Source organism: Mustela nivalis, assembly GCF_964662115.1.
Source record: "Mustela nivalis genome assembly, chromosome: 6".
Taxonomy (NCBI): Eukaryota; Metazoa; Chordata; class Mammalia; order Carnivora; family Mustelidae; genus Mustela; species Mustela nivalis.
Window position 1 is genome coordinate 144,838,049 of NC_139025.1, and position 22,780 is coordinate 144,860,828.

Here is a 22,780-nt window from a genome sequence, read left to right on the forward strand (position 1 = left end):
GAGGGGAGGGAGGTGGGGGGGTGGGGTTATGGACATTGGGGAGGGTATGTGCTATGGTCAATGCTGTGAAGTGTGTAAACCTGGCGATTCACAGAGCTGTACCCCTGGGGCTAATAATACATTATATGTTAATAAAAAATTTTTTTTAAAAAGATGGCAGCCTGAGATCCACCCCCTTCTCATCTCTGTCCCTCCACCTCTGAAATAGAAACACGCAAGTACAGACATGAACCTGCTTCCATAGTAGCTATGCCACATGGGAACTCTAATGAGCTAGAATTGAACTCATGTCAGCTTAGTCCTAAAGACTTTGAGGCTTCCACCGTGCTAGGCGTCCAGCATGCAGGAAGGGAAAACTAATGGGCTCAAATATAAACATATCCACAGGGAATGGTACTTTCCAACACTGAGCCAATCCACATGCAACAGAGCTGACATTTGCCTCTTCCTTCCTGGCTAGGGGAAGGGGAGCATCACCTCTACACAAATTGAGACAGGCCTCATTAAACCAGACCATTGTACCCAACTGACCATGAGACATAAATTCCACAAAGACACCCAAAGGCCAGTCAGCACCAAGCATTTTCCGGAGAGGTCCAGCAACCAAGGTCTCCCCTGGAGATGTTAAAAGGGATCATCTGGGGAACAACTAGGAAAATGGTATCCAGCAACTCACCCTTGTCAAGAAGGAGAGACTAAAATTGAAGGCCAAGTCAGATCATCCCATATATGAGATTCTATCTTCAGGCTAAGTTGAGAGGCCCAGTTTCCTCATCAGTAAACAGCCATAATAATACTGCCCAACCCATAGAGATACTATAGGGCTCAATTATATAATGTGCATAATGGCTTAAAACAATGTCCGCCATATTGGAAACACTCTCTAAGCAGCTTTTCTCATTATCATTCTCACTATATCACAAATGTTAGTTTTAATTATGATAAATAATAACTAAAAGACCATAAACACAGAAAAATGTTTGGGGTTTTTTGTTTGTTTGTTTGCCTTTTTAAGCTGTGGCCTCTTCATGGTCTTGCAAAGCACTGATATGCTTTTATAGGCAAAGTAGGTACCTTTGCCTACTCAGTTTTCCACAAACCAGGCTCCAGGCCCAGCGCTGGCTGGAGCTGGTTGTCAATCCCTAAGTATTTTTAGATCCTGGCTGAGTGGTTTCTCTCCTTTTTCAAAAGGGCTGGATGACAACTTGCCACTAAGAATAGCAGTTTTCCAGTGTAATCAACACGTCTCCAGGCCTCCTAACATGTTCGTATTCATGGGAGGTCAGCTGGCCACGTTCACCTGCAGATGCTGAGCTGCCCACTCAAACACTGGTCAGGTCTACAGTCCTCCCCATGCCCCACTCTTCATGGACCTATCAGGACTCCAAAAGGAGGTGTAAAAACATGTCCTCTTTGAGGAGAGAGGAAAGAGGTCTGGACCCAGAATCTTTGGCATTTCTTCTGAGATACTTACATATGCAACTAACACATGGAGTTTGTAGTACATAAAGAATTCCAGCTTAAAACTCATCTTCAAACTTCAGAATTGGGAAGCAGATTTTCCTTAGGGAGCACAAAGGTCTGAAAGTTTGTGTGCCCCCAAAATTCAAGTGATGAACCCCTAATGCCCAGTGTGATGGTATTAGGAGGTGGGGTCTTGGGAAAGTGATTGGGTCATGAGGATGGTGACCCCATGAATAGGATTAGTGCCCTTATAAAAGAAACCGAGCCTGTTCCACTGCATGTGGACACAGCAAGAAGTCAGCAGTCTACAACCTAGAAGAGGGCCTTCACCAGAACCCCACCATGCTAGAATCCTGCTCTTGGACCTCCAGACCCTAGAACTGTGAGGGATCCATTCTTGTTATTTACAAACCATCGAGTCTATGGCATTTTGTTAGAGCAGCCAGAATGGACTAACATGGGAAGTGCAACTGGGGCTTTTGTTCAGAGATACAGAGTCAAATATGATGAAGGAATCCTCTCCCACCCCTGGTTCTCGGGGCCATGATTAGCCCCATCTTACAGAGAGGACAGTGGTGTTCACAGACCTCATCCCCTGCTTGGGGTCACAGAGTTGGCCAGTGAGAGGGCAGGATTTGAACCCAGGCACTCTGACCTGACCCATATCCATGCTCTTTCAGCACCCCAAGATGCCTGGGACTCACCCTAATCTCAGTGCCACCTCTCAGTGGGCACAGTAGCTCACCATTAGGTCATCCCAGCCCACACCCACATTCCACCTCTGTCCTCTCCTTGCTTGCCCATTATCTCACGGCACCCAGGTCCACATCCTAGTCACTGGCCCAGGACACCCAGTGGCTGGCCAGACATCCCTTAGCTGTTTCCATGTGGTCTGTGCCCCCCCCAAAAATGAAGAACGTGCCCCTCACCAGGCAAGATGACAAGAAGAAAGCAATCCCACTGCAAAATGAAGCCTCACCGTGTGACATGTGGATCCAGAACTCAACTGTGTATGCCTTTTGACCCAGCAAGGACCACTTCCGGAAATAAAACACACAAACAAACAAGCAAAACTTACGAACAGAAGGTTCATGACAGACTCAAACAGCAAAGGACTGAAAGCACCTAGGAACGGGGGGTCATGTAGCAAATCAGTGCATCTTCTCTAGCTACAAAGTTACAGTAAGTAAAAACTATGTTAAAGAATATTTATGATGTAGAAAATACATGCAATCTAAATTTACACTTGAAAGGGTCTATGAGGTAGCATCTCAGTTACTTATTAATAATGTGATTATGAATATGACTACAGTCACTCATTGGTTCAGCACATATGCGACGCCGTGCAGTGCTCTCTGTTTGTATACACAAACTTCATTACTTGAGCAGGAGAAGAGCAATATAATAAAATGAAACAAAAAAAAAAAATGAAAGTGGGCCAAAATTTGCAAAGGGCTTTGAATTTCTCATAAATAGACATTAAATTAAATTATATTGTTCACATCAGGTGCAATGTTTTTTGATGTGTCTAACTTGTCTGATAGCTTTAACCAAATCCATTTACTTTGATAGCAATACACCGAAGTATGAAAAAGCACACAAAGAATGCTCTTCCCCATTTTCTGCTGCATTCCTACAACTCCCTCCCAATCCCCTTGGAGTATTACCTTTGTGCCAATGTCTTCATATTCCCCTGACCCCCTGCCACCATTGTGTTCACCCACCAAGGCTGTATCAATTGCTTTCTCCTCTGTGTTCTATAGAACTTCCTAAAAGCCAGTGTCATAGAGGTTATCAGATGATTTCCTAGTTGTTTTGACTGTCTGCTCCACTGGAATAAATGTTAGTTATCTTTATATGCCCGGTTTCTTGCATATTGGACCCATTCTCTCCTCCTATGTCTATGGCAGACATGACTAATTGATTGCAGTGCTCTTTCCCACTGAGCCTAGGCAGAGATTCAGAATGCTTTTCCACACAATGCAATCAACAGTCAGGGCTGGCACGCACAGTGAAGCCTAATTGCCAATCAGACTTAGCATGGTGCCTGGGGCTGGGTAGCTGCACCAGAGTTTTGTTGATTGAATAAGTGAAATGAACAAATGTCATTAGGTTTCTGGAAATCAGAGGAGTAAACTGATGAAGTAGTACAAGTGCCCAACTATGAAAACTAGGACAGGTTTATGTAAACAACCAGTTGGCAAATTCAGACATGAAACCAAAAGATCTTCATGAAACTCACCCAAACAAGCCTGGCCTCCGTGATGTAACCAGAGTTAGGTCAGGACGTGTTGCTAAAACCCATTAGGCAGATCAGCTGTGGTGAATCATGATAGAGTGACCACCACGATGTCAATATGGTTGGCAAGAAACAGCTGTGCCGTCATTTTTGGCATGCAAGATCGCACTCAGCTTCCACGGTTGACAAATAAGTACAAATATCAACACAGGACTGCAAGCTTCTCTACTGGGTTTTGTTTTGTTTTTTAAGATTTTATTTATTATTTGACAGATAGAGATCACAAGCAGGCAGAGAGGCAGAGAGAGAGAGAGAGAGAGAGAGAAGCAGGCTCCCCGCTGAGCAAGAGAGCCTGATGTGGGGCTCGATCCTAGAACCCTGAGATCATGACCTGAGGCGAAGGCAGAGGTTTTAACCCACTGAGCCACCCAGGCGCCCCTCTACATGTTTTTAAATGAAACAACAGCATGTTCTTGGGGAGAGCCATAAGAACAGGACAACTTAGGGGCACCTGGGTGCCTCAGTCAGTCAAGTGTCTGCTCTCAGCTCAGATCATGATCCCAGTGTCCTGGGATCAAGTCCCATGTCAGGCTTCCTCCCTCTTCTGCTGTCCCCCACCCCCAGCTTTGCACTCTCTCTCTCTCTCTCTCAAAATCTTTAAACACACACACATACACCCACACACGCGTGCGCGCACATACAAACATACTGACCGAAGTGCTCATTTTTTTTCCTAAAGTAATAAAGAAGGAGACACTTATGGTTATGGTTCTTACACCAGGTAAGAATACTAATAAAAATCTAAATCTCAAAACTTTGTAGTTCTGAGAGAGGAGTTTTTAAAAAAGGAAAGTACCAGAAGCCTTCTACCCTGATTTATTCCTGCCCGTGTTTCCATGAGTTGCTCAGCCAATAGCAATTCCCTGAGCTTGCTCAGCCAATAGCAATTCCCTGAGCATCACACTGCAATGAGTTAGCCCCAAAGCCATCTCTCCCAGCTGTGGTTGTACTTAGATCCATCTGGGAAGCTTGAAGGAAAACACTCCTGCCCAAATAATCAGCCCCTACCTTCAGTTTTGCACTAATCTGGAATTTTCTTGAGTCAGTAAAATCCCACTGAGTTTTCACTCAGCTTGATGATAGGCTCACCTGAGAAAACCAAACCTTAGTAGAAACCAAAATTCAGACACCACATGCTTTTAGATTCAGTCTTTGAGGCTCCAAACAATCTTATGAGTTTTGATTTTTTTAAAAAGATTTTATTTATTTATTTGACAGAGAGAAAGATCACAAGTAGGCAGAGAGGCAGGCAGAGAGAGGGGGTGAAGCAGGCTCCCTGCTGAGCAGAGAGTCCGATGTGGGGCTCGATTCCAGGACCCTGAGATCATGACCTAAGCCAAAGGCAGAGGCTTAACCCACTGAGCCACCCAGGCACCCCATGAGTTTTGATTATTATCACACCTGTTTCATAGGTGAGGATGCCTGTTGTGCAGGTGAGGACACTGAGACACAAAGTCACCTGCCCCAGGATTACATAGCTAGCATAGGGAGACACAGCCCTTGTATTCAGGGTCTTCCGAACCCAAATTTGGAGTTCTTTCCACGTCATCACACAATTTCTCTGAAATAAGTCCTATTAGTTAGAAAGTTATTGTACTTGGCTCTACTTTAACTAACAAGGCTCTTCTCTGAACAGACCATAGGTCCAGCCAGCTTAGCAGTTAAGAGTTTCAGTAAATTCAGCAGGCAGCTCTCCTCTCTACTTCTGAAAGCTCACAAGTTGGCCAAGAGCCTGCACAGAGACGGGGCCCTGGGGAAGCAGAAGAACGTAGAGGCGAGCCTCGCCATGGTCTGTTTACCTAGGGCTCGCGCAAAGGGTAGTCCATGAGAAAGGCTTAGGCTACTGCCTTTCTAGGCTGTTGGGGACCAGACGGCATCATTATCTGATTCCTGGATTATTCCAATAAAAATAAAGTTGGAAAACAGAGTTCTGGACATCCTTAGCAAAGCTGTTCCAAAACAGAAAATTGAATGGGATAGGGTGTGTTACGACATCCTTCAGCAGGTCCTTCCTCAGCACCCATTAAGTGCTCCGTATTAAGCCTTTTGCAACCATCATTAATGAATGTCCAGTTTTCCAAATTCAAAGGTACGGAAATCTCAGAGATTCCCAAGACCAGCTGAGATAAATAAAATGTAGCTTTTAGGCATTGACTTAGGTACAGCCAATGGGAATTCAAGTCCAAGAGGTTCCTCTCATGCTTTAAGTTGTCAGTTCTGGGCTCTGAGTTCAAGTCAGAAGCCCCAGGAGCAGAGAAGAGCCTTGGAAATGCTCAGCATCAGGCTGGGGTGCAGCTGGCAGGGGGCGTGGTGCCAGACTGCTCCTGCCTCCTCCAGCCTCAAGCAGGACTCACCCAAAAAAAGCCTGAGACCTCCCTGGGGACAGACTTCCCGCATGACCTTTGTGCGTCCTTGTGACAGAGTTGGCGATTTCCTCCTTTAGGTCACCAACAGATTAGGGACTTCCTGCATCTCTTCTGGCACTAGGGCTTACAAAAAGGAGATGGCTCTCTTTGTAGAAAGCACCTCTTCTAAAATATTAACTGCGCCCAGAGAAGTAACACGGAATGCGCATGTCCGAGTAAGAAGAATCACAGGTGTATTCTTAGGTGTGAGGGGGAGTGTGAGGGCTCTCACCGATCCCCACAGCCTTGGAGTTGAATATAGGAAGACCCTGCAACTAAAAATGTGTTTTTCTGTGGGAAAGGGGCATCGTCATTAATTAAACACTAACTTCTTGCCAAGCATGGTGCTGGGAAGTTTCAATAAGATCATTTAAGGGAAAGCATTTGGCAATAGAAAAGTCCCTCTACAAGTATTAGGGCTTGTATTATTTTGTTATTCTGATGATCCAACAGAGTAATAAATTATGGAAAAGAGGAATGCACGTGTGGGAAAGGAATTCAGATTATAGACTTGAAAAGATGGGTTAGGAATAAAATCGAGAGGCTTTATGGACAAGGGCTCCTTCTGGTAGCAGAAAAAGTTGGAAGCCACTGCCCTGAATACACTTTACCTGGCTCCCTGCAGTCATCTGTACCAACATCAAGCATATGGGATGGCTCTGATGCCCCTGACTCCAACACCAAAACCGAAGTAGTTCCACACCAAGGTCCTAGAACCAAAGGTGCAATGGAAGAGATATGGCTTGCGGTAGAACGTGTTCAAAAAGAGCAAAAAAACAGAACAGAACAAAACAAAACCATTGGATTCAGATGTTCTCAACGTGAGTCAACAGGAAACAAGAAAGTGAGTGCATTAGTTTGCAACTGCCGCTGCAACAAATAAACACAAATTTATTCTATTACTATTCTAGAGGTCCAGGCTGAACATTAAGGTGTCGCCCAGGCTGCACACCCATCAGAGGCTTATGGGGTGAGTTTGCTCTCTTGCATTCTTGAGCACGGAGAGGCACCTGCCTTTCTTGGCTGTGATCCCTGCCCCCAGTTTCAAAGCCAGCAGGAGAGCATTTTCCAGCCTCTCTCTGCTTCCATGGGCAATCATCTTTTTCTCTCTCATAAGGACCCTTGTGATTGCATGGAGCCCGTCGTGGATAATCTGGGATAATTGCCTCCATTTCAAGATTCCTCGCTTAATCACATCTGCAAAGTCCCTTTCTCCATGCAAGGTAACGTTGTCACAGAATTCAGGTATTAGGACATCTTCAGGGACCATTCTTCAGGCCACCACAGGGACTGTCATCTTAAGCCACGCCAGTAAAGGTCTTAAGCTGCGGAAAGCGATGATCCTGCTCCTCTCTGTTCTAGAGGACGTATTCACTACCAGGCACCGCATTTTAAAAGGGACACAGACCTCCTACCGTACTGCAAACGCAGCATTATTTTACCCGTAATATTAAGTGGTGGGGAGAGTGGAGAAATGAATCTTCCTACACATCATTGGAAACAGTGTAAATTGGTATAAAACTTCTGCGAAGGCAAGCTGGCAACCGAGAGCAGAAGTTTTTCAAATGTTCATTTCTATCAATCCAGAGATTGTATTTCTATATATTTATCTTAAGGAAGTAATCACGAATACTTGCAAAGATTGACCCATGAGAGTATTCGCTTCCAAATTACTAGGGAAAAAATATAGAGAAAAAAATAATCTTCTAATTCTCAACATTGAAATAAAAAATAAACTCTCAAGGTGAAAAAAAATTAAAAAGCAGATTGTAAAGGAGCCTACAAAGAATGTTGCATATTTGTAAAATCCAGCTGTACCCATCAGAGTCCCCACGGGCAAAGGCAGCACCTGGAAGACGGCTGGTGAACACGGGGCTGGGGCCACAAAGGACAGCACAGCAGCCCAGAGGTGGTAACAAAGGCTCAAAGGAAGAAGCAACTGTGGGCAAGAGAAAGAGAGAGCTCTGAGTGTTGAGTAGGCTGCCCCGGAAGGAGAAGTGACTTTGCAAGAGACACAGCAGCTGCAGGCGACTTCACCAGGAGGAATCAGGGACAGAGGCACCCTGACGCCTCTTCTCTGCCAGATCTGTGCCCCGAGCATCTGGCTGTCTAAACCCTGGAAGCTGGAGGCACAGAAGCCCTACTGCAGGTGTGATCCCCTGCAAGCCAGCCTCCCGGCCAGACAGAAGGAAAGGAAAGGGGGCAAAGGTCCAGCAGAGCCACGCATGTGCCTGTCTATAGAGGACTGGTCTCCTCAAATGTCAACAAAAGCCATCTCAGCAGCTTAGTTTCTGGTGGATTTTCATTTTCTTCTTGCTCTTCTGGATGCCCTACAATGGACATGTACAAGGCTAAATAAAAGCAATCCTAGTTGAAACAAACACATTTATAAGCCAGGTAGAGTGTGTTCACAGAAGAGCAGTGAGGAAGACTAAAGCTGATTCTACAAGGTTAGGCTGGGGGTGTGTTTGGTGTGGGAGAAAGACGGCTTCCCTCTTTGCAGCAATTTGGAAGCCTCTCCTAGGGAGGAGGGATTTGAGTTGGTATGCATCCAGCTCGGACCAAAAAGTAAAACGACAGGCAGGCAGATTCAAATTAGCCTGATTAGAGCTGCCTGAGAATGAGTATATGTCTCCTCCAGAAGTACTGAGCTGTCTGACCCTGGGAGTATTTAAGCAGATGTCAGAAAACATCTTACGGATATTCCATATAAGCAGGTGAAGGAGACTTTGGACCAGATAAACTTCCAAGTATCTTCTAGGGGAAAAAAAGGAGTTAATTCTTATGAATCTATTATTGTTATAACTTAATTCCTTTAATATCACTTCCTCAGTTTTTAGAGGGGGAGTAAAATGGAGCAGTGTTTAGAAATGAATTCCTGTCCTCTCAGATTTTTAATTCCAAAAGAAGGTCTCTGATGAGGAGTGTATCAGTAAAGACTCTTCAAGTTTCTTGAAACTTGAAACTGGAAAACTCAACTCGAGTTGGCATAACCAAATAGGCTCGACTTCAGGTGTGGCTGGATCCAGGCGCTCAAATGACTCATCAGGATACAACCGCTCTCCATCTCTTGGATGCCTCCTTTATCAGGCTTCATCTTGTGGCCAGATGGGTGTCAACAGGCTCCCATCTTCACAGCTCCAAGGGCAGTGAAAAAGATGATACTCATTTAGAAGTTGCTAAACCAAAAATCCCTGAGATAAGCCCTATTTGGGTCTGATTCGTTTATAGATCAACTACCCATTCCTGAAACATGTCCTGTGGCCAAGAGGATGCCATATCTGGCCATTCTGGCTCCCTTGGGAGAAAGACTACATGGAGCTGGAGAGTAGAGACTGCCTCATTCTACGTCCTGAGATTTTTTTTTCCGCTCTCTGTGGGAATTTGACTCAACCTGTTTCAGCTGATAGATATTTATTTTCCCTTCAAATAAAACTGAAAACAGGGGTGCCTCGGTGGTTCAGTGGCTTAAACCTCTACCTTCGGCTCAGGTCATGAACTCAGGGTCCTGGGATCGAGCCCTGCATCGGGCTCTCTGCTCAGCTGGGGGCCTGCTTCCCTCTCTCTCTGCCTGCCTCTCTGCCTATTTGTGATCTCTCTCTCTCTCTGTTCAATACATAAATAAATACAATCTTTAAAAAAAAAATCTGAAAGCAGAGGCACTCTATCTGGCGTAATGCATAATTCTTAGTGGGTTCCTAAGAACAAGCTCCTGAATTGTTGATGCCACCATGGGGCGGGGGGGAGGCTTCCAGAACTCCCACTGTGGAAGTACTAAGCAGAACCCTGATCTATACAACAGCCTTCCTGAAGTGTGATCCGTTTATATTAATTGTTGCCCCTTCCCCACCAAGAAGAGATTACGATTCCCTGGCCAATTAAGTTTGAGAAGTTTTTCGTTCGATAAAGTCAAAGAATGCTTTTGGCTATGGAACATTTCAGAGCCTCAGGTATTCACATATTTGTGACTCTCCAGAGGAGAAAACACAACATGCAAAATTTCCTGAACCAATTTGATCACAAACCTTTCAGAGCACCTCTTGGGACTAGTACCCTGAGGAATGAACTTGGGGAGAACCCGTCACTCTGGAGGAAGCAGCTCGTCCTCTCCCCCGGTCCCACCTTGCCCTGCCCGTCATGTTAACTGAGATCAGAAGGCAATAAAAGGTTACGGGGGAAGGCTGGTTTTGGCCCTCCATCACCTCTCTGGAATGTTTAGAAATGAATATAATAACACAGAGATAAAACCCATCAAATCCCAGTCTTCTCAAAAGAAACCTTTTCTCCATCCAACCTGCGAGTCTCTGGAATCAAATTGCAAAAATCCTGCTCCAGCTCCGGTGGGAGGACAGACCACTGGTGGGCTACACCAAGAGGAAGTTTGGCCGCTGCGGGAACTCGCATTCACCTCTGGCAAACCTCTGTCTGCAGCTGCAGGAGATCAAGTCAGACTCACATCTGTTCCCCAGACACCCGACACCCCACCCCAGCTTCCCCGTCCAACAAAGCCTGGCCAGGTTTTCACAGTTAATTCCTCCGGGGCCCCGGGCCCTTCTCCTCCCCTCTTGCTCCTATGAGTTCTCAGAGATCAAAGCAGCAAGTGAGCCGAAGCTTTGTTTGCTCAGAATCCAGGAGAACACCTTAAATTCCCAGCTTGAAAGGAGGCTGAAAGAAAGTCAGACCTAACCTACTGCTGAAAAATGTTAAAACGACATGACCAGAGTATTCGTAGAGGAAACTCTGTGATTTCTCTGGGCTTCGGGACCTATGCAATGAGGGACTTCCCCCATGAAGTTTAATGGAAGAAGTCCGCAAGGGTCATTCTTGACTGTCCTGAGTCATTCAATCCGATGCCCTGGAGTGTTCCTTCTCCCTCTGACCTTGGTTCACAAAATCATATGGCTTTTTAGAACTGAAAGGTCATATAGTCCAGAGATTTTCAGACTCTTTGGTAGCAGAAGACATTTTTTAAACCAAATCTTATATATGACCCCAATATAAAGCAGACAGAGTTGGCGGCTCCGGGGAAGAGTGAGTTGGGGCAAAGCCTGGACTTCCCCCTACGAGGCCACAGCCTCCACCATTGTGACATTGGGTTTCCGTGGTTTGAAAAGTCCCTGATGTGACCCAGGGCCTTCCATTTACTAACCAGAGGTGGAAAGGGAATTTCCAGCCTCACGTGGTACACATTAGCAGAGCTGATGGGAATCCAGGTCTCAACGCTGGGGCTGTCTTTATTCCCCAATCAGTGACACAACAGTCCACGGTCACCTGAGTCTCACGTGCTCCAAAACTTAAGTCCCCATTGAGAGCTTGTACCTTTGCTCTTCACATCAGAACAGTCTCCAAAAGAGTCAGTCCTACCTTCAAAGTGTCCTTTTTCTGTTCTCACCATCACTCCCTCCCCTGCTGGGAAACACCCAGGACATCCCCCAACATCTGCCCCACCTTGTTCCCATCTCCTGGCTCTTCCATTGCTAGATCCTGTTTCCTCGACTTATTTAATTGCTAGAATCACCTGGGAGCTTGTTAAAAATATAGATTCCTGGGGCCAGCACTAGACCTAGTGAATCAGAATTTCCAAGTGTGGGTCCAAGAATCTGCGGTTTAAATGAGCACTCCTGATGATTTGGGGGACTGACCAGCTTTGGAAAGCATTGTATTGGATCAAGTTGTGTTACTTCTTTGTATCTACCACCAAAATTAAGGAATTCTTACATTAAATCACAGGCCTCGTTACCGATAGGATCATAATTTCATATGACTCTCTGGACATCCTTTTAGAATAATAAGGGTAACTTCTCTGCAAGAGGTTTCAGTCATGTATTCTAAGAAAATAGCCATAGACTTTTGCAAATATTTATCTATGAGGATGTACATTGTTGCACTAATGAAACAGAAATGTTCAACAATGAGGGGCTTGAGTCAATAAATGTTGGTACATACACGTAACCTTGTACATTTACTAAGAAACAATGTTTAGATGTTTTGCATGTAAATATGTTCATGATATATGTAACATAAACACAACATGCTACAAGAACAAATGCACAGTAGGATTCTATTTTTTCATATGCATAAAAATACTGGAAGGATAAACAAGAAAATGTTAATATTATCTTTAGAATGGTGGTGGGATTAATAGCAATGTTTACTTTTCACTTCTGTTTCTTTTAATCTTACAAAATTTCTACAGAGAACATGACTTTTGAAATCTACAAAAAAAAAAAAAGCTAAAGCCATCTCAAAACTGTCTTTGGGAGGGAAGGAGAAACAAGAGATGGGATCAAAATGGTGATTTAAGATATTAACTACTTGCACTCTTGCCCTATCTCTCCAAATCATAAAGAACGGATTTTTTTGTTTTGTTGTTGTTGTTGTTGTTGTTGGTTTTAGAAGGAACTCATAAATACTCTAAAAAACAGAAAGGCACATTCTATAGACTAAATACAGTGAGATACTTTTGGAATATAGAAAACAAATGAGATCCCTAGATACTTAAGGCAGAGCAATCATGTGAAGGATGAAGATTAAAGTAAAATCTCCCTGTATATAGGGAAAGGCGAATTTTTAAATATGAGAGAAAAGACATTTGAAGGGTTTATCTGAAAAGTCCAATTTCTGTTCACAGAGAGAAGAGAAAAGAAAGAAATGGCAATGTGAGAAATAAGGAAACAGGGCACAAAATGCTCAATGGAAGAAAAGCCTGAGTATTCAGATTTAAATAGCACCCTGAGGGGCGCCTGGGTGGCTCAGTGGGTTAAGCCTCTGCCTTCGGCTCAGGTCATGATCTCGGGGTCCTGGGATCGAGCCCCGTGTCGGGCTCTCTCTCTCTGTCAAATAAATCTTTTAAAAATAATAATAATAATAAAATAGCACCCTGAGAACAATGGGGTAAATAATCAATAAAGTGTATATATATACATACACTGATCTCTGGGGAACCTGGGTGGCTCAGTTGGTTAAGCATCTGACTCTTGATTTCAGTCCAGGTCATAACCTCAGGGTCATAAAATCAAGCCCCATGGAGGCTGCTTAGGAGTCTCTCTCCTTCTCCCTGCCCACCCCCTGCTTGTGCACATGCTTTCTCGCTCGCTCGCTCTCAAAAAAAAAAAAAAAAAAAAAAAAAGCAAAATTGATCTCTTTCAAAGCAAGGCACTGGGCTAACTGATTTATAAGCAGTATGTATTTTAATTCTCACAGCAAATTGGGAACATCTTCTCCTTCATGCTACAGGTGAGGCAACTATTACAGGGATACTAAAAACACCAGTCCAAGTCCTTAGGACCAGTAACAAGTGGAGTTATATGCTCAATGAAATTTTAGTATACCTAAGATACCTTCCTTAAAAATGTCTAGAAAGAAAAGGAACGGGGTGCCTGGGTAGCTCAGTCAGGTAAGTGTTGGGCTCTGGATTTCAGCTCAGGTCGTTATCTCGGGGTCCTGGGATGGACCCCTCCCCCCAAAGGACTCTGCACTCAGCAGGGAGCCTGCTCAGGATTCTCTCTCTTCCTTTCCTTCTACCCCTCCTCCTGCCCAAAGCACTCTGTCACTCTCTAAAATAAATAAATCTTAAAAAAATAAAATTAAATTAAAAAACAAGAAACAAACCAACATATAACTTTTCTTCAACAACACTGGACTTTGAAAGAAAAGAGCACCCAAATCACAAAGAAAGTTATTTTGAACCTAGAATTCTATATTTGCCAAAACCATAGCTAGACCATAAAATGAAGACTTTTTTAGTCATGAACTCAGAATGTTTATATCCAGGCTCTCACTGAAGAGTTATTCAAGAATACTGAAAATGATGAAAAAAATTGTTAAGAATAATGGTTAACAAATAAATGGATATAACTTACAACTTAGTCTAAATAAATACTGAAGCACAATGCAAGGAGAAATACAGGAGAAGATAGAAGCAGAGGAGGGGAGTGATAAAGTTAGAACAATTAAGAAAATTAGAAAATATTTATTAAGAAATGATAATGAGGGGTGCCTGGGTGGGTGGGTTAAGCCTCTGCCTTTGGCTCAGGTCATGATCCCAGGGTCCTGGGATCGAGCCCCACGTTGGGCTCTCTGCTTGGCAGGGAGCCTGCTTCCCTTCCTCTCTCTCTGTCTCTCTGCCTACTTGTGATCTGTTAAATAAATTAAAAAAAAAATTTTAATAAAAAAAAATTATAATGAAGTTATAGCTATGGCAGTTCTTAGGGGAAAGTGTATATCTCTGCCTCTGTGTGTGTATATATGAATGTATGTATTTGCGTAACACTCATTCACATCCACACATACAATTAAAGATTAATACGAAGTGATATCAGCAGAAATTGTGGAATGAGGATCTCTGGAGTTCCTCTTCTCTATTAAAGAAATGAAAACCTGGTCCAAAAAAAAAAGGTCAAAATCAACTTTCTCAGAACTCTGAAAATTTATCATTTATCATTTATCATTTCAAGAAGAAATGGCTAAATCTCAGGACTAATAATGATCCTTGTAGCATTTCAACTTGCCCTATCCCCACCCTTCTCTCCCCAGCCCTGCTGTGGCCTTGAAGACCAACATCCTTGAATTATAGTAAAAGCTAGCAGCCCTGTAGCCACTAGAAGAGAAGGAATGAGGTTGGAGCTCCTTCAAAGCCCATTCCCAGAAATCTGTCATAACTTGTCCTGATACCTCCCTGGGAAATCCCACTCTCAGGGTTTGTCTTTATTTGATCTGACTCAGAGCTTGCCCGGCACAAATAGGATTTCCCTAAACCTTTAACAAAACCATCAGCACCAATTTTTTAAAAATACAGTTGTCCGAGACAGTAATAACAGTTAGGACAAACAATCGCCTAGCCAAAACTCATTTCAAAAAATTAAAAGGAAAAGCTGGGGAGTGAGATGTCCATAGGGACTGTGAAATAGTCCAGTATATTCTGGGGCATCTGGAAAGTCACATGCATGCATGGGACTGGATGTGCCTGTGGTCATGCACAGAGTCAGGAAAGACCTGAAAATGCTGCAAGCTCTCACCTCTGGCTGGTCCTGAGGCCCTGCACAAATGGAAGGTGAAGGCAGGGTGGTAAACTTCCTGCCCGAGTATTATAGCATGATCTCAACGCACACAGAGAGCCCTTCGGCAAATACTGGAAGGTCTATTGGTTCCAAGCATTTACAAAAATCTCTATTCAAACGATTAGCTGACCCATAAGTTGTGTACAAGACTTCAGTGGCCACACATAAGAAAACAGACTTTACAGAATTATATCAGAAGAGGTTATAAACAAAAAACTACTATTACGAGTACCAAAAATAAGAAACCCTAGGGAGGGGAGAGAATCCAATTTCCAAAATTGCCACATTGTATGATTTTAAATGTCCAGGTTTTTTGTTTGTTTTTTTGTTTTTCAAGACTTTATTTATTTGACAGATGGAGATCCACAGAGAAGCGGGCAGAGAGACAGGAGGAAGCAGGCTCCCCGATGAGCAGAGAACCCAATGCGGGGCTCAATCCCAGGACCTTGGGATCATGACCTGAGCTGAAGGCAGAGGCTTTAACCTACTGAGCCACCCAGGCACCCCATTAAATATCCAGTTTTTAACAAAAAATTACAAAACATGGAAACAAACTTAAAAAAAAAAAAAAAAAAAAAAAACAGTGTGGGGGTGCCTGGTGGCCCAGTCAGTTAAGTGTTTGTCTTCAGCTCAGGTCATGACCCAGGGTCCTGGGATCGAGCCCTGCATTGGGCTCCCTGCTCAGCTGGGAGCCTGCTTCTTCCTCATCCAGTCCCCCTGTTTGTGCTCTCTCTTAAATAAATAAATAAAATCTTAAAACAAAACAAAACACTATGGCCCATTCACAAGGGGAAAAAAGGAAACAGAAACTGTCCCTGAGGAAGTCCATACATTGAACTAACTGGACAAAGATTATAAATATGCTATTTTAAATATGTTCAAAGAGCTAAAGGAAAGTATGTCTAAAAACTAAAAGAAAGTACGAGAGTGGTATCTCACCAAATAGAGAATGTCAATAAAGAAAAAGAAAGCACAACATGGAACCAAACAGAAATTCTAGATGTGAAAGTTACAATAATAAAAATGGAAACCCGCTACATGTGCTCAACAGCACATTTGAGCATATAGAAAAAAGAGTCAGCAACATGAAGATATGTCAATTCCACTCATCCAGTCTAAGGAATAAGAAAAAATAAAAATGAAGAAACATGAACAGAGCCTGAGAGAGCTATGGGACACCATCTAGTGTACCAACATAAGAGCAACAAGAGCCCCCGAAGGAGAGAAGAGAAAGGAGTAGAAAGTATTTGAAGATATAATTATTGGAAGCTTCCCAAATTTGATGAAAACATAAATCTATGTATCTAAGAAACTCAATGAACTCCACACGGGTTAAATTCAAAGAGATCCACACCCAGACATCATCATAAAGCAGTCAAAGGAAAAAAGAGAGTCTCAAACCCCCCCCAGACAAAAGAGACTGGTCACATACAAGGGACCCTCAATAAAATTAACTCTGATTTCTCATCAGAAACCAGCAAGGCCAGACTACAATGTACAATGGAATGATTTCCAATGTGCTGAAAGGTGGGGGGGGGGGGGGGCTGTCAACCAAGAATTCTTTATCTGGCAAAATTGTCCTTAAAAAATAAAGGAGAAGAAGACAACACTGGATATCCCTTCCCTGTAAGTCTGCCGTTACCAACACAAGAGAATAAAAGACAAAGCCTCTATTTACTGCTAGAAGAGACAGAGGCTGGCCACCTGATCACCATACTCTCTCCCCTTTCCTCTGGGCACACAACCAGATAACATTGCCCAATTTTCTGTGATGTCCAATGTGCCTGAGCAAACTGAAGGTGAGCAGAAGTAATAGAGATCCAACCCATGTGGGAATCTTGTGGTCTTTGCTCTATTGTAGCCCAATGCAAATGACAAAGCAGCCTAGGAAACTGCAGAACTCCAAGTTCAAGAGAATCTAGGGCTCTGAATGGTCAGGGGAGCTGGGTAACAGGAGAGCTGCCTCCTCAGAACATTCATATTTGAATTTTAACTTTTATTAGGCTAACTTAAGTAAACATCTATTATATTGCCCCATAGAGATTTCATTATATTAAACCACAGAGGTTTATCTGGGGAAAAAAATCAAAGAGAAATTAAGACATTCCTGATAAATAACAACTGAGAGAATTCTTCACTAACCGACTTGCCCTAAAAGAAATAACAGAGAGTCCTTCAGGCACAAATGGAAGAACACCAAACAGTAATTCAAATCCACATGAAGAAAAACAGAGCACTGATAAAGGCGCCTATAGAGGTAAACACAAATGACAGTATAAATTTATTTTTTGTCTGTAAGTCCTTTTTTTCCCTTACCTGATTTAAGAGGCAATTGAGTAAAATAAATTTTAAATCTTTTTATAAGTTGTAAAAGTATATTAATAGTTTATAAAAGTGTAGAGGAAGTTTATAAATTATAGTATAAAAAAGTTTTCATTTAAAAAGTAATTATAGGGGCGCCTGAGTGGCTCAGTGGGTTAAAGCCTCTGTCTTCAGCTCAGGTCATGATCCCAGAGTCCTGGGTTCGAGCACCACATCGGGCTCTCTGCTCAGTGGGGAGCCTGCTTCCCTTCCTCTCTCTCTGCCTGCCTCTCTGCCTACTTGTGATCTTTGTCTGTCAGATAAACAAATAAAATCTTAAAAAAAAAAGTAATTATAAATGTGTTACATTGATGGGCACGTAGTGTATGTAATTTGTGGTAATAATAGCATAAAGAGGAAGAAGGAATGAAGATATCACAGAGCACAATTTTTAGACACTGTTGTCATTAAGTTGATATTAATCCGAACAGCAATGTTACAAATTAAGATGTTAATTGTAAGCCCAGGGCAATCACAAAGAAAATAATTCAAAAATATATGATAAAAGAAGCAACAAGGGAATTAAAATGGTGCATGGGAGTAAATCAATTTAGCACATCAATAGAAAAATTATCAAATGATATTTAAAAAGAATATATATATATATATGTGTGTATATATACATGATAAATAGATGAAAAGATAATCAACTTCACCAGTAAATAGAGAATGGTTATTTAAAATAGTGAGATAGGGGTGCCTGGGTGGCTCAGTGGGTTAAAACCTCTGCCTTTGGCTCAGATCATGATCCCAGAATCCTGGGTTCCAGCCCCGCATCGGGCTCTCTGCTCAGCGGGGAGCCTGCTTCCTCCTCTCTCTCTTCCTGCTTCTCTGCCTACTTGTGATCTCTGTCTGTCAAATAAATAAATAAAATCTTTTAAATAAATAAACAAATAAATAAAATGAAATAGTGAGATTTTTTAATCCATCAAATTGGCAGAACTTAAAGATTTGTTAACAGTATACTTGAAAATGAGGACACTTGTACCCTGGACATGGGAAACTTAGTGCAGCCTTTGGGGAAGGCATTTTGATTGAGTGCATCAGTATTTAAATTGCATGTGCCTTTTCATCCACTGAGAACATGACCTTGAGCAAGACACATCTCTGAACATCTTTTTTTAAAAAACCTGATAGTTGACTCAGATGAGAAACATAAAAATACTTTATTATAAAAATGCAAGGGCGGGGCGCCTGGGTGGCTCAGTGGGTTAAGCCACTGCCTTCGGCTCAGGTCATGTTCTCAGGGTCCTGGGATCGAGTCCCGCATCGGGCTCTCTGCTCAGCAGGGAGCCTGCTTCCTCCTCTCTCTCTGCCTGCCTCTCCATCTACTTGTGATTTCTCTCTGTCAAATAAATTAAAAAAAAAATTTTTTTTTTAAATACAATAGCAATGTGCCTTCTGCTGTTGTTAAAGAACCTCTCCTTGCAGAGAGATGTACCTACTTTGAGAAAAAGTGAAAATGCTTGGCTAAAAACCTTTCAGGGCAGATCTGATTCTCTAGAGCCTGAATGCAGACAGTCTTCTGCTTACGGGAGGAAATGGTACAAAGAAGAAGGGGAGGTAGAAAGGGGAAAATAAGGCTGTGTCCTTTATGATATGTCCATTTCCAGGATTCTTTCTTGCCTCATTACCACCACCACCCCCAAAAAATTATCAGTAACATTAATAAATTTATCTGAAACTGTGGATCCATCCCAGTTTCAAATAAATAATTTCTAGGTCCAACACCAGTCCTCATGTATTCCCAGCATGTAAACCCATCATACACACACACGCGTGCACACACATACACACACATGCTCTCTCTCCCTCTCTCTCTCTCATACAAACACTCACTGCCCTATGACATGCCCACTAACCCAACACCTACCCAGCTCACATAATATTCCCCCTCCCTTAGTTGATAATCTAAAAGTCAACACGGAGTTTCCATTGGCTAAATTATTCCTGTGATATATGGATTGGTAAAAAGATAAAATGAAATAAAAAGATCCTTCTTCTGATGCAGGAGAATATTCTTTCCTTAGTTCACGAGCTGGTGAATTCTTAAGAGCTATAGCAAACCAATGTAGGCTAGCCCTGGAGGACAGGATGCCCACTGCTGTGCCGTCACTGAGGGACTCTGGAAGAAAGGCCTCGAGCCTGACCCACCCAGCAATACAGGGAGGTCAACTGCCCCATAGAGACCTGGGTGTGGCCAGCTCTCATTGTGACTGCACATGGCAGGAACCCACACCTGTTACACCTCACCTGGGTCACCTGACCTCCCTGAGGCTGGGATGACCAGAAATACTGTTGGGCAAACTAGTCATGCCTAGAATATGAAGGCGTAGAGGAACATAAATCAGGGTTCACTTCACAAGGTAAGTATTTTGCTGATAAAATCACTTGGCAAATTGCATGAAGAAGCAACCTTGCCCTGTCAGCACCAATATCAAAAAGTAAGCTGTTATTCTGGAAAAATAATTAATCCCTGGCAGGGATTAATCCATCAGCAGTGCCATCGACATGGTGGGAAGGATGAGAGGCAGAGAGGCATAGAAAGAGGGGAAGGAAAAAGAGAAGAGAATGGGCAGGGGGGTGCAGAGAGAGAAGCTCAGGCAAGAATGACAGAGCAAACATTTCCAAGGTGCCTCCTGACCACCGCCACTGCCTCATGAACGCTCCCTCCTTCGATCCTCACAAAGCCCTATGAGGCTGGGACTCATAATATGTCCATCTCACAGATCAGTCAACTGAGGTACAGCGGATTTAAGTAAATGACCCAAGATGCATACAAAGCCAGAACGTAAACCCCTTCCCTCCAGCTCCAGACGCCAGGCTCTGTTACTATACCAGTCTGCCTCTCCAAAATAAAAAGGAATATGAAGGAAATTCCCATCCTTCCATTGTTCTACTAGAACTGAGAAACCGCCTGGGCTCTCTCTCTGCTCTGTCTGCTCATTCAAGGCTCTAACCACATGTTACTGGAAATCACGGCTTACTAGTCTACCTCCCGCTAAACAAGTTCCCTGGGGGCAGAAATGTATCTTCCATCTATGAATCAGGATCTGCCATGGGAAAACTCTGGCCCATGTCCTCACACCTGCCATCCATTACCCACCGAATCCAGGGGAGCTGTCCCGGGATCTGGAGGTCTTTAGATCCCACCAGCGCTGCATTGTCGGGAGGCTGGTGTATTTGGAACTGTCTTGTCATTCTGATGGAAGCCTCCAGCACTTCCACTTCTTCTGGGGACTCCTCATTCATCACTCCCCAGTGCGGATGCAGACTTAGTAATTCTTTGGGACAGTCCCAGTTTCATGTAGATGACTTCTTCCCCAATCAAAGCAATTTGCTAAGGGTTCCAGAGTTATTACTGTACTTTATTAAATCAATATAAGACATTTTGTATAGATAAATTCTCAAGTCAGAGGAAATCCTTTGTTGGCCCACAGACCTCTTCTTAGTCACTTTACTAACACTCTTAAGGATGCCATGACCTTGAAAGTTATTAAGGAAGAGGAATGGAAGGAAGATGGAAAGGCTGTAAGAGAGTCCTATAATTTAAAAATGATTGGCCAAGTTTTTAAATTTTGAAGATGGACAATGGGTACATGTGGCTTATTATACTAATGGTTCTCCTTGGGTGTATGTTTTAAATTTCTCTTAACAATGAAAGGAATATATGTATTTAAAAAAGAAAGTCAAGAAAGACGTGTGTGTGTGTGTGTGTGTGTGTGTGTGTGTGTGTGTCTACACATACAAATATAAATAAATATATGGGGGGAGGGCAAAGTGAAAAACATTTTAAATATTTTTATTTTTTTAAGTAAAGAAGCATTATAAATAGGCAAAAAATAGAAAATGCCAATAAACAAAAAGGGGAGGGAAAAAAACACTCTGCCAGAAGAAACTACTTGAGTATTCTAATGTGTGCCCCACCCAGACATTTCTCCAGATGTACACACACAAAAGTGTGATCACATACACTGTTTCCAACCTGCTTTAACATTATGAATAACAATGTTTTGGCTTCCCGTGCTTTTTATCATTGCTCTGTCTGCCCTTTACTGGGATTTGTCATCCTTTGTTTACAGGACCTCTAAATATGTTATAAAATGAATGTACTGTATTTCCTTGACCAATCCCCTACTCTTGGACATTAGACTGGTTCCAAATTTCTGGCTCTTATAACCAATTCCTGAATTGTCTCAACATTTTGAACCGATGCCACTCATCTACAAGGGTAGAACTCAAAAGTACACTACCAGCAGTGGTTCTGAAACCATGTGGCATCCACTCCTGACCTAAATTTCATTTTTTCCTCTGGATGTTTTAAATTTCTAAATTCCTTCTTTTCTGTCACCAAACCTTTTTCTGCATGCAAACACTCCCCCTCCTGATTTTCACTCGTTTCCCAGCTGCTCATCTGCCAGTTTTTCTGAAATCCCTTATCCTTTCCCTTTTGTGAAGTCCACTTCTGCTCTGTCTTCTGCTTTACTCTCATCCACTCGCCCTCCGTCCTATTGACTTTTTCCATCCTTTGAAGCCTACTGTACAAAAGACTCACGCAAGGCCCTGTGGGGATCAAAGGGTGGGAGCTCCACATCTAGGGCCCTAAAGGAATTCAGAGTCTAACTGGAGATGCAAGGGACATGGACACAGTGGTAAGCCCGTAAATTGGCTCTCTGTGGGGGAAAGAACCCGTGATGGATGAGTTTAACAATTTCCATGCTATAAAATATTCCCACCATGGCCAGGCTACCAACATGATGTCACTGGCCCCAGAGGTGAGAAGAGATGCCTATAAGCCAGTTCCAGGACAAAACTGCATGAGCTTGAAAGGCTAAAATATATACCTATGTGTACATACATAAATGTGTGTGTATGTATGCATAGATGTACATGTGTGTATTTTAGCTCCTTGTGTTCATATAGTTGCATGTGTGTATGTGTATGTACATATAACCAGACAAGACAACCAGAGCAGACACTTACTGAGTAGGCAATCCTGTCACCATCATCTCCTTCATCATCAATATTTACTGAACATTTACAATGGGTCCAGCCCAGTGTTCAATGTTTTATATGCATTGCTTTACAACTCTTCCTAGGAAGAGATGTCATTACTACTGCCAATTTTGCTATTTTGCCCTTGCGAAATTAGAGTCTTGAAGAGGGAGATAATTTGTCCTTGGCCATTCAGG